The 12,510-nt window shown below is 48.2% G+C and overlaps 1 protein-coding gene across 12 annotated transcripts in view; it reads left to right on the plus strand.

Annotated features, from left to right (window-relative positions):
• Nucleotides 1-12,510, plus strand: part of ARHGEF7 (Rho guanine nucleotide exchange factor 7) — a 155,577-nt gene that overhangs the window by 33,200 nt on the left and 109,867 nt on the right. For 2 of the 12 annotated variants that reach the window (XM_070240469.1, XM_070240473.1), the window contains exon 1: nt 7,161-7,224. The exons of the other annotated variants lie outside the window; for them this stretch is intronic. The gene's annotated coding sequence lies outside the window, so the exon portion shown is untranslated. Of the gene's footprint in view, nt 1-7,160; nt 7,225-12,510 lie in introns of those variants that run through there. 12 annotated transcript variants of the gene reach the window in all.

Genomic DNA, 12,510 nt, shown 5'->3' on the forward strand with positions numbered 1-12,510 from the left:
ATTTTTTAGTTTTTTTCTTCTTTGCACATATATAAATATACTTTTAAAGTGTCCATGACATCATAGTATACATAATGTTTTGTAACATGCTTTAACTTGATGTAGTGTGATTATTTTCTCATGTTAAATATCTGTGTATTTATTTATTTATTTTTTAAAAGATTTTATTTTTTTCATTTTTCTCCCCAAAGCCCCCCAGTACATAGTTGTATATTCTTGTTGTGGGTCATTCTAGTTGTGGCATGTGGGACACCACCTCAGCGTGGTCTGATGAGCAGTGCCGTGTCCACGCCCAGGATTCGAACCAACAAAACACTGGGCCGCCTGCAGCGGAGCACATGAACTTAACCACTCGGCCCACGGGGCCAGCCCCTGTGTATTGATTTTTAATGGCTACCTCGTAGTTTGAGGTGACAGTCCCCATTTTTGCATATAGAGGTTGTTTCTAAGTTTTCACTATCATAAACAGTGTACCATATGATGGACATTCCTGTACAGAATCTTTCATCCTTGCCTGTCTTTGTAGGAGACTTCCCTGATAGTGTGCTGCTAGGTCGAAGGTCAGGGTCTTTAAGGGTTTTGAACACCTGTTGTCCAATTGTCTCCAGAGACGTTTTGTCACTTAGCCTTCCGGTAGTGGCATATGAGGGCACTGCTTTCCAGTCTGTCCTGTGACGGCCTGTACCTGTTGTCAGTGTTCTCCTTCCCTCAGGAAGATGGAAACCTGTTTGGATAAACCTTTTAGCTTTTCTGTCTTGTGTCGTCCGCAGTGCCTACATTTCTGGTACATGGTAAACTAAAGCAGGTGGGAGGCGCCCAGGATTTCCTGCGTTGGACTTTTGAAGGAGGATGGCAGGGAAAAGCTGCTGGAATAGGAAGGAAGAGTGGAAAAGCTCAGTCATTTGCAGTGTTAGCTTCCAGCTGTCTCACAAGTAAGCTCTGGCTTGGCGCGGGCCGGGGCTGTTCTGGCCCCCTCTGTACAGGCAGGAGCTCTGGCTGGAAGCACATTTCGAGACTTTGCAAAGGTACTGATTCCCCTTGTGAGAGGGATGAGGTTTTCATTTCCTCTCTTTGAGGTCGAGAGAGTATGGAACGGTGTTCAGACGGCTCTCCAGTGTGTCAGCTGGGCTCATTTAGTGAGGTAGGGTGAGGCTTTGAAGAGAAATTGCCCTACATATTTCTGAAAACACTCATCTTCCTGTATTTCTGAAGGAGAAATTCTTTTGTTTATTATATTACTATGCATGATGCTCAGTTCTCTTCTAGGTTTTTAGCCAAGGTTATGATTCAGATTTTTCCAAAATAATATTTAAAAATACTATTAAAGTAATTAAAATTCTTACATGGAAACTGAAAACTTGTTGATGCAGACTTAAGAATTAATTGAGGCAAAGACAAAAGTATCTCTCTAGTCCTTTCCCCAGTGACGGGACCCCCCCCCCCACCCAGGAGTTGCCTTCATGCAGATGCAGACAGATGGGTAGTTCATCTGTCTACGACTTACATTGAAGGTGTGTCTTCTTAGCACGTCGTTGTCTGTCCTGTTGACTCAGTGCTGAGCTGGAGATGGTTGGTCATGACATGGTGTTTATTGACTGACTTGGAGAATAAGTCAGTCAATAACTCTTGAAGTCAGTTTATTCATGCCTTTGCCAGAACTTGCCTTTTAAGGAAGTTCAGATAATTTAAGTAATTAAAAAAGGGTCATTTGGGAGATGAAATGAGTAACGATTCTCTGGACATTTTGTAGGTACTTAAAAGGAGAGAAAGTCAAATTCTACTCAGAATTGTAATTGTATTTTATTGTACTGTAATTATATTTTAATATAATTATATATATATAAAATGTATTGTAACATAAATATAATGTATTGTAATTGTACTTTAATTTTTTCTGGCAAAAAGTGTCGCAGTTGACCCGCTGTCCTGTATCTTAGTGCTTTGCTAAACTGTCTTGTAGGGTGAGCAGCTAGTCGCCTCTGCGTCCAGGCTGCTCTTCCCGTGTAGGTCACTAGACCGTCCCCTCCATTCTGGGTCTTTGGGATGTCTCATTGTCTAGATCAGTGCTGTCCAATATAAAGTAATGTGAGCCACATTTCTAATTATACATTTTCTAGTAACTATGTTAAAAAAGTAAAAAGAAATATGCAACTAATTTTAATAGTACATTCTATTTAACCTAGTGTATCTATGATGTTATTTCAACATGCAGTTAATATAAAAATATTAATGAGATTTTTACTTTGTTTTTTCATGTTAAGTCTTTAAAATCTGGTGTGTATTTATCACACTCACAGCTCATCTCTCTCTGAATCAGCCACATTTCAAGTGCTTAAGAGCCCATGGGGCGAGTGGCCCCCACATTGGACAGTGAAAGTCTAGATTACTCAAGAGGCTGGGGAAGTAGTCATCTTTGAGATTCAATGGGACTGACGCTTGCTGAGTACAGATCATGTGCCCAGGCCTTCCTTGTGTACCATTTTGGTGAGTCCTCCCAAGTACCCTGCATAGAAGATGGTACTGCCCCATCTGCAGGGGAAGAGATTGAGGCTTGAGGAGGGTGAGATGCCCCAGCTCAGCACGTGAGAGAACCAGGGTTCGGCAGCTTCACAGACTGGGCTCTTCTCAGCATGCTGTCGCCTGGCATGGAGGTTGCAAGGCAGTACTGTTAGATTGACTCCTGGCAAGGAGCACAGGTAAGTTCTCAAGAGAATTTAGCTATACAGGGCCAGCCTCATGGGTGTGTGACCTTTGTAGTCACACAGGGCCCTGCACTCAGTTTAGTGCTCTGCTGTCGCCGTCTGAAATTCTTAAGAATTTTTGAACAAGGAGTTCTGCACTTTCAGTTTGCTCTGGACCATGCAAATTGTGTAATTGGTCCAGCCTGGGGGTGGTGTCCTTAGAGGTGTACAATGGATAACAAGATTAAGCAGCATTTTCTGAGTGCTTATATGTCTTGGATCCTGTTCTAAAATGTGTAGTAACTTAATCTGTAAGCAACTCTGTGGGTCGTATCATTATTACGCCCACCCTGATTAGAAAACAAGGGCTCTGGGAAGAGAGGCGCCGCCCTAGGTCCAGAGCTGACTGTCCGCCGCCTCAGAGGACGCCCAAGCAGTGAGGCCGCTAAGAAACTTCTCCACGAGACACAGGAATAGAGTAAGTTGGAGTTAAGTGTCAAAGCGGAGCCCTGAAGGTGGCTCACATATTTTAAGCTCCTTCGTGTCACGTTGATAAGGCTAGAGTCCCAGCAGGCTGGGTAAGCCTAATAAACTGTCCTTGACCCCAGGCAAGAAGAGGTGGCTAGGATTAACAGCAAGACGCACCGTGAGGTCTCAGCTCCTGTCCATCCCCGCTAGGAGACAACACTGAGAGGGTGCTTCTCTGCTGCCAAGTCAGGATCATGTCATGTCATGAACTAAAAATTGTCCCAGCTTCCAAGGCAGCCACCGTTCCACCTGCCTGTCAGTAGTAGTGGCAGGAGGGATGGACTTAGGGTTTTGTGTTTCTGAAGGATCCTTTTGAGAAAGCTGTACTCTGGTGTTGGGATAGGAGAGTGGGAAGTGGGAGCCGGCTTGCATTTCCAGCTTGCATTTCCCGGTCAGGGAGCTGTGGGGTGAAGGGGAGGGACAGTCTCCTGGAGGAATGGAGAGCACGTTCTCACTTGCTGTCTGGCCTTTCCAGTGCCTCTGCCAAGGGGCTTCGAGGCTGGGCCTCGGGCCAGATACTTGGAAGTTTCCTGCGGAGCCAGGATTTCCCAGTGTTCAGTGAAACGTCTGCCTCCTCAGTGAGCTCCCAGTTTACTAACAGGACTTAGCCCATGATCCTGATCTCCCTTTTTAGGCCCTTGGTGTGGGACACAGCTACTGCAGGTCTGCCTGCCAGGCCTCCTTGGGCAGCCGTTGTAAGCCGTTCCCTGCAGCTGGTCAGTCGGGTGCCCCTGAGAGTTGTGTACCTCGTTTCTCAGGTAGTATTTGGCAAGTCCTGGCATCACTTAATACATGCGGTGAAATAGCGAGGCTTTTTTGCTACCATGTAAATGCAGTTGAGTTTCACCTAAAGTGAGCGTGTCACTCATGTCTCACTGCCCCCACCCTAGGCCCGGAGAGCAAGCTTACATGCACTTCCCCTTGGCAGGGTAACTGGATTTGGCGTTCATTGGCTATAGTCTGTTGAGCCAACTCACTGTAGCCCGTTGGAGGAGAAAGAAGGATCTCGAGCAGCAGTACAGCCAGGGCTTTGTGCTTGTGAGGTGTTGGACTGTGAGGGGACATTAAGAGGTCAGCTTTGCCTGGACACCCGTTTTATAGCAGGTGAGACCCAGAGATGAGTGTACTGGCTGTGCCCAGGTTCCCATGAGACCCAACCGGAAGTTACTTGTCTCTGAGTCTTCTCAGGTTTGCCTGGCTGACTAGATGGTGGGGAGGGGTACTCCATAGATTGAGGGTGGGACAGGGCCAGAAGAGAGAAGTGGTGGGGTAGTCTGGGAGAAGGCTCGCCTAGCCTCCATGAAAGCCTCTGGCAGTTGGAGCCCTTCTTGAAACTGCCTCACCCCTCCTTCTAGTCAATGGCTGCATCGCATCCCTTTGGCCTGTTTAATGCCTTGCTCTCCCCACTCCCACTGTCGTGCCAGCAGCCCTGTCCGGATTACTGCAGCGGCCCCATAGTGATCTCTCTTCTCTCGTGTTTCTCCAGTCTGGTTTCCCTCAAACACAAATCTGGTTTTTGTTGTTTTCCTCCCACTTCCGATTTTACTCAGCGTCTCAGGGTGAAATTCAGGCTCCCAGAAAGTGAGGGGAGAGTGGGAAATGTGGCCAGGGTGTTATCAGGCCAGGTCATGGAGAGGGCCTCGTAAGTGACCCAAGGACCTTGGCTTGTCATCTGAGTGATAACGGGGCCATTGGAGCAGACCTGCAAGGTGATCTGATGGGAGCCTCAGTGGATTCATTTTGGCCGCTGTTTTGAGTATAGACCACAGGGGTCAAGGGCAAACTCAGGAAGACCTAAGGATGCAGTGGTGCTTGACCCACAGTGAGGACAGTGTCCTTGGCAGGAGGGGTGGATTCTAGTTTCATGCAGAAGGTAGGGATGATTGACATACAGAGCAGTTAGGGGTGTGAAAGCGGAGTCTGGGAGAACTGGGGTCTGGGCTGAGCAGGAGGAGCCCTCGCTTTTGAGTCGGGGAGCCCGCTGGAGTTGGATGTGTCAGACACACCGCAGTAGAGAGAGTTGAGATTTCTGGGTGGGATGCCGCCTGGGCTGCGGCGTCAACACCAAGCTCGTGCACAAGCTGGGTGCACTGCTGGGAGCACCTTCTCCTTTCTCAGACCTCCTGTTTGAGGAGGGCTTTTCCTGGTTCTGACAAGGCTGAACAAGGTGTCCCCTTCTCCATGGCTCTGTGTGTGTGTACACACTGCCCTTCCCCCGGACTGTGAAGTTTGAGGGGTGCTACAGGTACTCTGGGCCTTGTTTGTGCTCGCGTCCCCAGTGCTACATGTAGGAGGGGCTCAGTTTCAATGTTTGTTGAAGGCATGAGACCAAGGAAGGATGTAAGGTGGGTGGTATACAGTTTAACTCCCCAGCGCTCAGCTTTGTGTTCAGTTTACACATTTAAGTGCTTGTTGGCTCCGTCTTTTGTAGCTTGTATTGCAGTGGTCTGACATGTCATTCAGACGTGCCTCATGGGAATGGACTGTCCTTCTGCAGGCAGGATGGCCTCCGGCTCGGCCAGCTGCTGAGGAAGCTTCAGCCTGTAGGACAGATGAAGTTAGCACGGCTCGGTTGTCCTGCGAGGTTGCAGCCTCATGAGTGTTCCCTGTGATGTCACCGTTTTCTGACAGAGCTGATGTACTTGAGTTATGGTTTGTTTGTTCGTTAGTCAGGTACATCCACGGCATTCATTAAATGCCACCATAGGTAGGTCCTTGTCACCGTCAGAAAGTCGCAGCCAAGCATGGTGTGAAATAGATCATGTGGTCCTATAGCAGGCGAGTTGGCAAAAATACCATCTCTGGGCTGGAGGTGAATGAACTTAGGGGAAGCCAAGGGCACGTTGTCAGGTTACATTTGAAACTTCTTTTTATTCAAGTAAGACATCTAGCTTAAAAAAATTATGCTCTGAGACTCAGAAGGAAGGCTCTCTCTGTACCCAGAAGCAAACTTTGAACACTTGGCTCTTTCTCTTGGTCTTCACTTCGCTGTTGATTCCACCTGCTGTGTCTCCTCCTCCTCTTTCTCCTCATATAGTGCTGCCACCTGTGGGATGGCCCATGTGGCCTGCAGCCCAGTGTCCTGCCAGCCTGCCGTCTGTCACTGATCCCCATCATTCAGAGGGTGGTGTCCAGGAGCCTTGCCATAGTGGGTGGGGTTTCTCATGACTTGACCCCTGCTCCCTTCCCCCATCCCTCCCCCATGCTCTTGGGCTTTCTGGTCCAGGCAGATCAAACTGTTTGAGATGTCCTAAGCAGTATTTGTTGGTGGGCTCATTTTACAGATAGCGGCATGTGTTCGGTGCCAGCTGCTGTTCTAGTGGCTTCACACATATTAACTCGTGTAAACCTTGTAATGACTCTCATTTTAGATGAGAAATTGAGCTAGAGAGGTTCAGGGACGCAGCCGTGGACCCTCAACTAGTGAGTGGCCGGGCCAGGTTCAAAGGGGGGTCAGGCTGAGAGTCCTGCCCGCCCTACTGTGGGCCGTTCCTGATGCCCATCTTGTCTCTGTGCCAGGAGCCCCTTGAGGTGTCTGTGTTTGCACAGTTCTCTCTCGAGTCCACTAACTTTGTCTCTCCTGCCCCTTCCGAGGTCTTTCAGAGGGTTGTGCCGTATGCCTGTGTCTCTGGCGCCTTCAGCGGTGTCGTTACTTGTACCTGTGTCTGCCTGGCCTGCTTGTAAGCTCCTTGCAGGCGGGTTCTGTGTGTTTGACGTTCGAGTGTGTGGAGTCTCTCACTTAATGTGCACTAAGCAGATATTTGTTGAATTGGTAAAAACCCCATGGGGTGCCCCGCCAGACCAGTGCCTGGGGCTCCACAAGACTGGAGAGACCCATCTGTTCTCTCTCTCAGTGGAGTCTTTTCTCCCTGTTTTTGCCCCATCCACACCTTTAGTCTTCTTTCTCGTCACTCCTTAAATCTGTATGTTTTACCCCTTCTTTCAGGGCCGTGCTTCATGAACTACTTCCTGCTAAAGTATAACTGCACCCTGGCCTTTTTCGTCATTTGATCAAGTAGGTGGCACTGAGCCTGGTGAAGGGGGGTCCGCCTGAGAGGACAATAGCTCGCTGTGCCGTGGGGCCTGAGGAGTCGTTGTGGTCCTGGCCTTCTGGGTGCTCGCGTCTCTCTGGCGGAGCACAGCGGGAGCTGGCCTGGGGCCTGGCGGTTCTGCTTCATAGGAAGGCTCTTGGACCTATTTACCACCGCAGAGTTTTAGAATCATACAGGACCTTGATCCTGGTTAGAAAACTGGACCTGGGGAATTTCCATAGCTCTGGTCAAGATAAACTGAGGGTGTCCTACAGAGATCAGCACAGGAGAGGCCAGAACAGCGGCGCTGTGCAGCCTCTTTCCCTCTCCGCAGGCCTCTGTTGGTGGGGAGGCATTAGCAAAATGTCCAGAGCTTTCTCCACTCCTTAAACAGGACAGCACATTTCCGCAGTCCTCCCGGTGGGAAGCCGTAGGAGAGCCTGGAGAAGCGGGGGCAATGTGTGTGTTGAAGAAACCCACATGTGACTCCGATCACCCTGCTGTCCCTCTACTGTGAAGGGGCCCAGATTCTCTGTCTTGCTGCAGACTGGTCATAGCCCATGGGTGGGTTTGGAAACAGGCAAGGTAGAGGCACCTGATGGAGATGAGAAGTGTCAGGTATTGGCCATGCTGCGTTCTGCATGCAGGTGGAGTGTAAGGAGGGCCCTGCCAGTGGGGAGGAGGGAGTGCCTGCCCTGTGCTAGAGTCTCCCCAGCCTGCGGTGGCTTGCAGCTGTCACCTTAGGTGCTGCTGTTCAGCTGACCACACAGGCGCCTGGAGTGTCGCTGCGGGAGCCCTCTTACTAGCCTCAGGAGCATCATCGTTGACCCAGAGTGGGGGAAAGAACTGTGTTTCTATGTATGAAACTTGCATTATCTTGAATTTATTAGGTCACTTGTGCATTTTTCATTTTGTAATTGAACAAGGATATCCAATGTTGGCTACTTGGTGGGGAAAATGCTTTATCGAGGGTCTGTGTTTTTATTTTCTGGTAAGACCTTTTTCTCAGAAAAATGAAACAACGTCAGCCATGACTGCTGGATGGCAAACAGTGTGAATCTGGAACTTGTGCGTGTGTGGTCTTGAGGATCCTGAGACAGTGTGACTCCCTGTTTCTCCGTCCATAGAAAATTCTAGTCACTTAGTGTCATGCCTTTTGACTTCATTCTCCTTTTTTACTTACTATTTCCCACCTTTTTAAAGTCTAGTAAGACAGGCTTCTTTGAATATCTTTTGGTTGTCACTTTTCTATTTTCATTTAAAAACAAATCAAGAAAGTCCCAATGGGCTTGGAGGAAGGGGAATCCCCTCTTTTCCTGACAGGCACTTGCCCTGAAGCAGTTTGCATCCCTGGGGAGTTCCTTTCAGTCCTGGGAACCAGCCCGAGGACAATTCCCAGTGGATAATTGCAAAGCAAAACAAAACCCGAGGCCTTTCAGACCATATTTAGATGTGAAATCTGTGGTTAGTACATTTTGAAAAATAACTTTCTAGCCAGAATATGTTTCGGACCTAATTTATATTAGTGTCTATTGGGTGTTTCCTCTGATGGTTTAGAGACACTCCCTGGTGCTTCCTGTGGCCCTTAGGATTTCCCACTTTGCCCCGAGGCTGAGGCTCCTGGGCTGGGCACCCTTGCTCTGCAGGGAAGAGTTGAGGTTAGATCCTGTAGTATGCACTCAGTTTGCAGAGGGTAGAGCTGCTAAAATACTGATTCCAGGGCCCCCTCGTAGGCCGCCTGATTTAATTAGTTTGGTGTTTAAAGCTGGCCCAGCTGGGTCCTTTAAATTCGGGTTTGGTGAGGTCAGGAGAGATCTGCCTGGGAGAGGGAACCGGTCCATTTTCCCACGCTCGCAGAAGAGCGGAGAATCCCGCCCAGCTTAGGAAAGGCAGAGAGGAAAGGACATTTTTCTCTAGCCTTCTTGTTGCAAACCAGGCCAGCCCTACTGTGCTGGGAATCTGAGGGAGATGTGTGTGGCAGCAGTTGAGATCTTGGAGCGACGTGGGGCTTCTCAGGATTGTTCATCTGAGTCCTTGTTTATAGGAAAGGTCTGTGGGTGATGAGTGAAATGCTGTCGTTTTCTACCTAAAAGAGAGGCCAGGGCGGTGAGGGGATGCTAGAGAGAGCCTGATAATCTGCCCTGCCTTCTTTATTTTGAAAAACTGAAAACGAGTAGAAAGGTTGGCAGACTGGTGGAAACACCGTGTGCCTCCCTCAGATTGCCGTGTAGACTCTTTCCCTTTGTTCTCTCTCTGAGGGTTCAAACGCAGTTTTGTTTTGCTAACCATTTAAATTACACGGTAGACCTCATGATATTTGCCTCTGAATACTCAGCATGTCCATCTTTAAAATGAGAACATTCTCCTACATAACCACTTACTGGTGGCACACCCCAGACATTTTGCGTTGTCCTGGTAACTCTCTCTCAGATACCGTCCATAGTCAGACTTCCCCAGGGGTCTCCAAGTGACCTTGCTAGCTTTTCTTTTTTTGAAAATGTAGGCTCCAGACAAGGGTCATGCATTGCGTGTGGTTTGTCATGTCTTGTTAGTCTCTTTAGTTTCCAGAACGCTTCCTCCACCATTATCATTTATGACTTAGACATTTTTGAAGAATCCAGGGTGGTTGTCATATAGAGTGTCCTGCAGTCTGGACAGGCTCCGATTCAGGTTAAACATTTTAGGCAAGTGATATTCTGTGTTCTCTTGGGTCATAGCAGTTGACAGGCTCCATACTGCAGCGCTAGGTTCAGTCACTTGGCTATTGTGACATCCACCAGGTCCCTCTGTGGTAAAAGTGTCCTTTTCCTTTGTACTTAGTACATAATCTGTGGGGTGGTGTGCCAAAACCTTTCACCTGATGCTCCTGGCATCCCCTGATGATCCTTGCTGAGTTATTCTTGTGGTAGTAGCCAGATGGTAGTGGGACCATTTGGCATGAGGTTGCCTTTGGGACCTCAGGCTCTGGACCAACACCACCTTTGAGGGTGGCGTTGGGCATCTAAGCTAGAGAGTTGTGTGCATTTTGGCATGTAGAAGAGGAGAAGATGTTACCTCTGCTTTCCAGAATCCGAAGATTATATGGTGTCATTTGTGACTTTAGCCATTCTCTTCTGAGCTCTGTTACTTTTGTACAAGCCTTCCATCGTCAGGCAGCAAGTCAGTCTGTGACTCATAGTGAAGCCATGAGCTGGAGTTTATCCACATGGACTTCAGGTGTGAATAGAAAAAAAGTTAATTGAAGAGGAAGGAACAAATACAGATAGGACATTTTCGATTGTATGCATGAGAAGAAATGATAAAAATGCAGAAGAAGTAGAACTGTAATAACTTTTAAAACTGTATAGTAGCAGCTTAATAGTAATAGTGACTGCTTGCTGAGTGGCTCCTGAGTACCGGAGTAGCCGAAGGCGGTGTCAGAAGGCAGAGGCAGTTAGCTTCAGTACGCAGGCGAGAAACTGATGCATAGCCTGGTTAAATGACATGCCGATATCAGTCTTTACCGACAGAACTGGAATTTGAATCCAGGTTTATGAAGATTCCAGAACTCCTAAATTTAGAACTAATCAGCTGCAGCAAGGAGATGGCGCAGTGCAGCGGTGGAGCCCTATACAAGGGAAGAGGGCTGACCGAGATTACGGACACTGGGCATTTGATCTTTTCAGGGAGCTGTGCAGTGTGGTGCCATAGTGTCTGATGCGGGGTCGGTGAGCCGAGGAGTCGAAAGAAAGATTTCTTTAGACTCTTAAGATCTGGCAGTAGTGCTCTTTTATTTAGAGAATAGTATAGAATAGCATGGGGACAGGACCCATAGGCAGTCAGAGCTTCTGCTGCCGCCGCTTCTGCTGCCCCCGCTGGCATGGGGACAGAGCCCATGGGCAGGCAGAGCCGCTGCTGCTGCCCCCGCTGGCATGGGGACAGGACCCATGGGCAGGCAGAGCTGGTGCGTGGGGACAGGACCCACGGGCAGTCAGAGCTCCTGCTGCTGCCCCGAGTTGAGGGTTAGGGCTAAATTTAAGGCATGGGTATGTGAGTCATCTCTTTACAAGACAAAGGAAAAAAAAGTTAAAATGGTACCAGTGCCGGTAGGGTCCGGCCATTGGGCGGTCCCACAACTTTTAGATAAGAATCAAACCGGATTGAGTAAATGGCAGAAGTCACCGCTCAAATATTATCTTCAGCTAAAGACAAAGGAGGATTTTGGGGTGGGGGGTCAGTTACATGAGGTTGCCAGACAGTAAACAACTTAAGTTCTTGCCTTCCCCATTAAGAGTTTCCAGAGATAAGGCCATCCCCCCTTCCTCCTGGCGCAGAGAGGGAGTCATGGAGATTTCCTTCACAAATGCAATTGTTTCTGATCAAAGGGCAAGCAAATTCCACTCCTCGGAGCCTGATTCTCATCTGCAGTTTTAAAATTAACCAGCCTAAAAATCCTCATCATAAACTGTTTTAAAATTAAGCAGCCTAAAAATCCTCATCATAAACCCCCCCTGAACCCATTTGGCCCCGAAATCTTTTGGGGATATGGACGATGGTCAGTCTTCTGTAACTACTTCCGGCTGTACAAGGTCGTAGAGCTGTCCCTAAATGGGGCTATGGGTACAGGTAGGAGGCTCAGCGGACCGGAAGGCTGCGCCCATGGCGTTCAAGGCTGACAAGGTGTACAGATCCTCTGGCGATGAGAGAATCATTTGATGAGAGGTGGTCCAGGAGGTGAAACTTTGTTGACATGTGGAAGACAAACAACGAAATAGACAACAAATTATAATAAGAAATACAAGTAAGATGATTAACCCAATGAATAAGATTTTGGTAGTAGTCCAGAAACCTGGACTTGACCAAGAGTTCAACCAATCATTTAGAGATAGGGTAGGGTCAGACATGGACTTAATTTGATGGTTCGTATCAGATAGGAAGCCAGAGATATTTTGATGGTAGTCAGGAATATAAACACAACATTCAGTTTTTATAATGGCACAAGTGCTCCCCTGTGCTGCTGTGAAGACATCCAGTGCCATTTGGTTTTGGAGGACTGCCTTACGCATTTGGGACACTTCTAAACCAAGCAGTGAAAGGCTATGTTGCATATCATTTAATGTTTTCATAGTAAATTTGTTTAGAGCTTCCATGTGCCAGATGACAGATGACACTTTCGATTCCTAATTGGGGAAGGAAAATTGAGGCAACGTGGTCATACCAGTGGAAGACAGAGCGGGTCCAGCGCTGTTGCAGGTTGGGTAGGTTAGCAGGAGGAGATATAGTAAATGTAG

This window comes from Equus caballus, chromosome 17, assembly GCF_041296265.1.
Source record: "Equus caballus isolate H_3958 breed thoroughbred chromosome 17, TB-T2T, whole genome shotgun sequence".
Taxonomy (NCBI): Eukaryota; Metazoa; Chordata; class Mammalia; order Perissodactyla; family Equidae; genus Equus; species Equus caballus.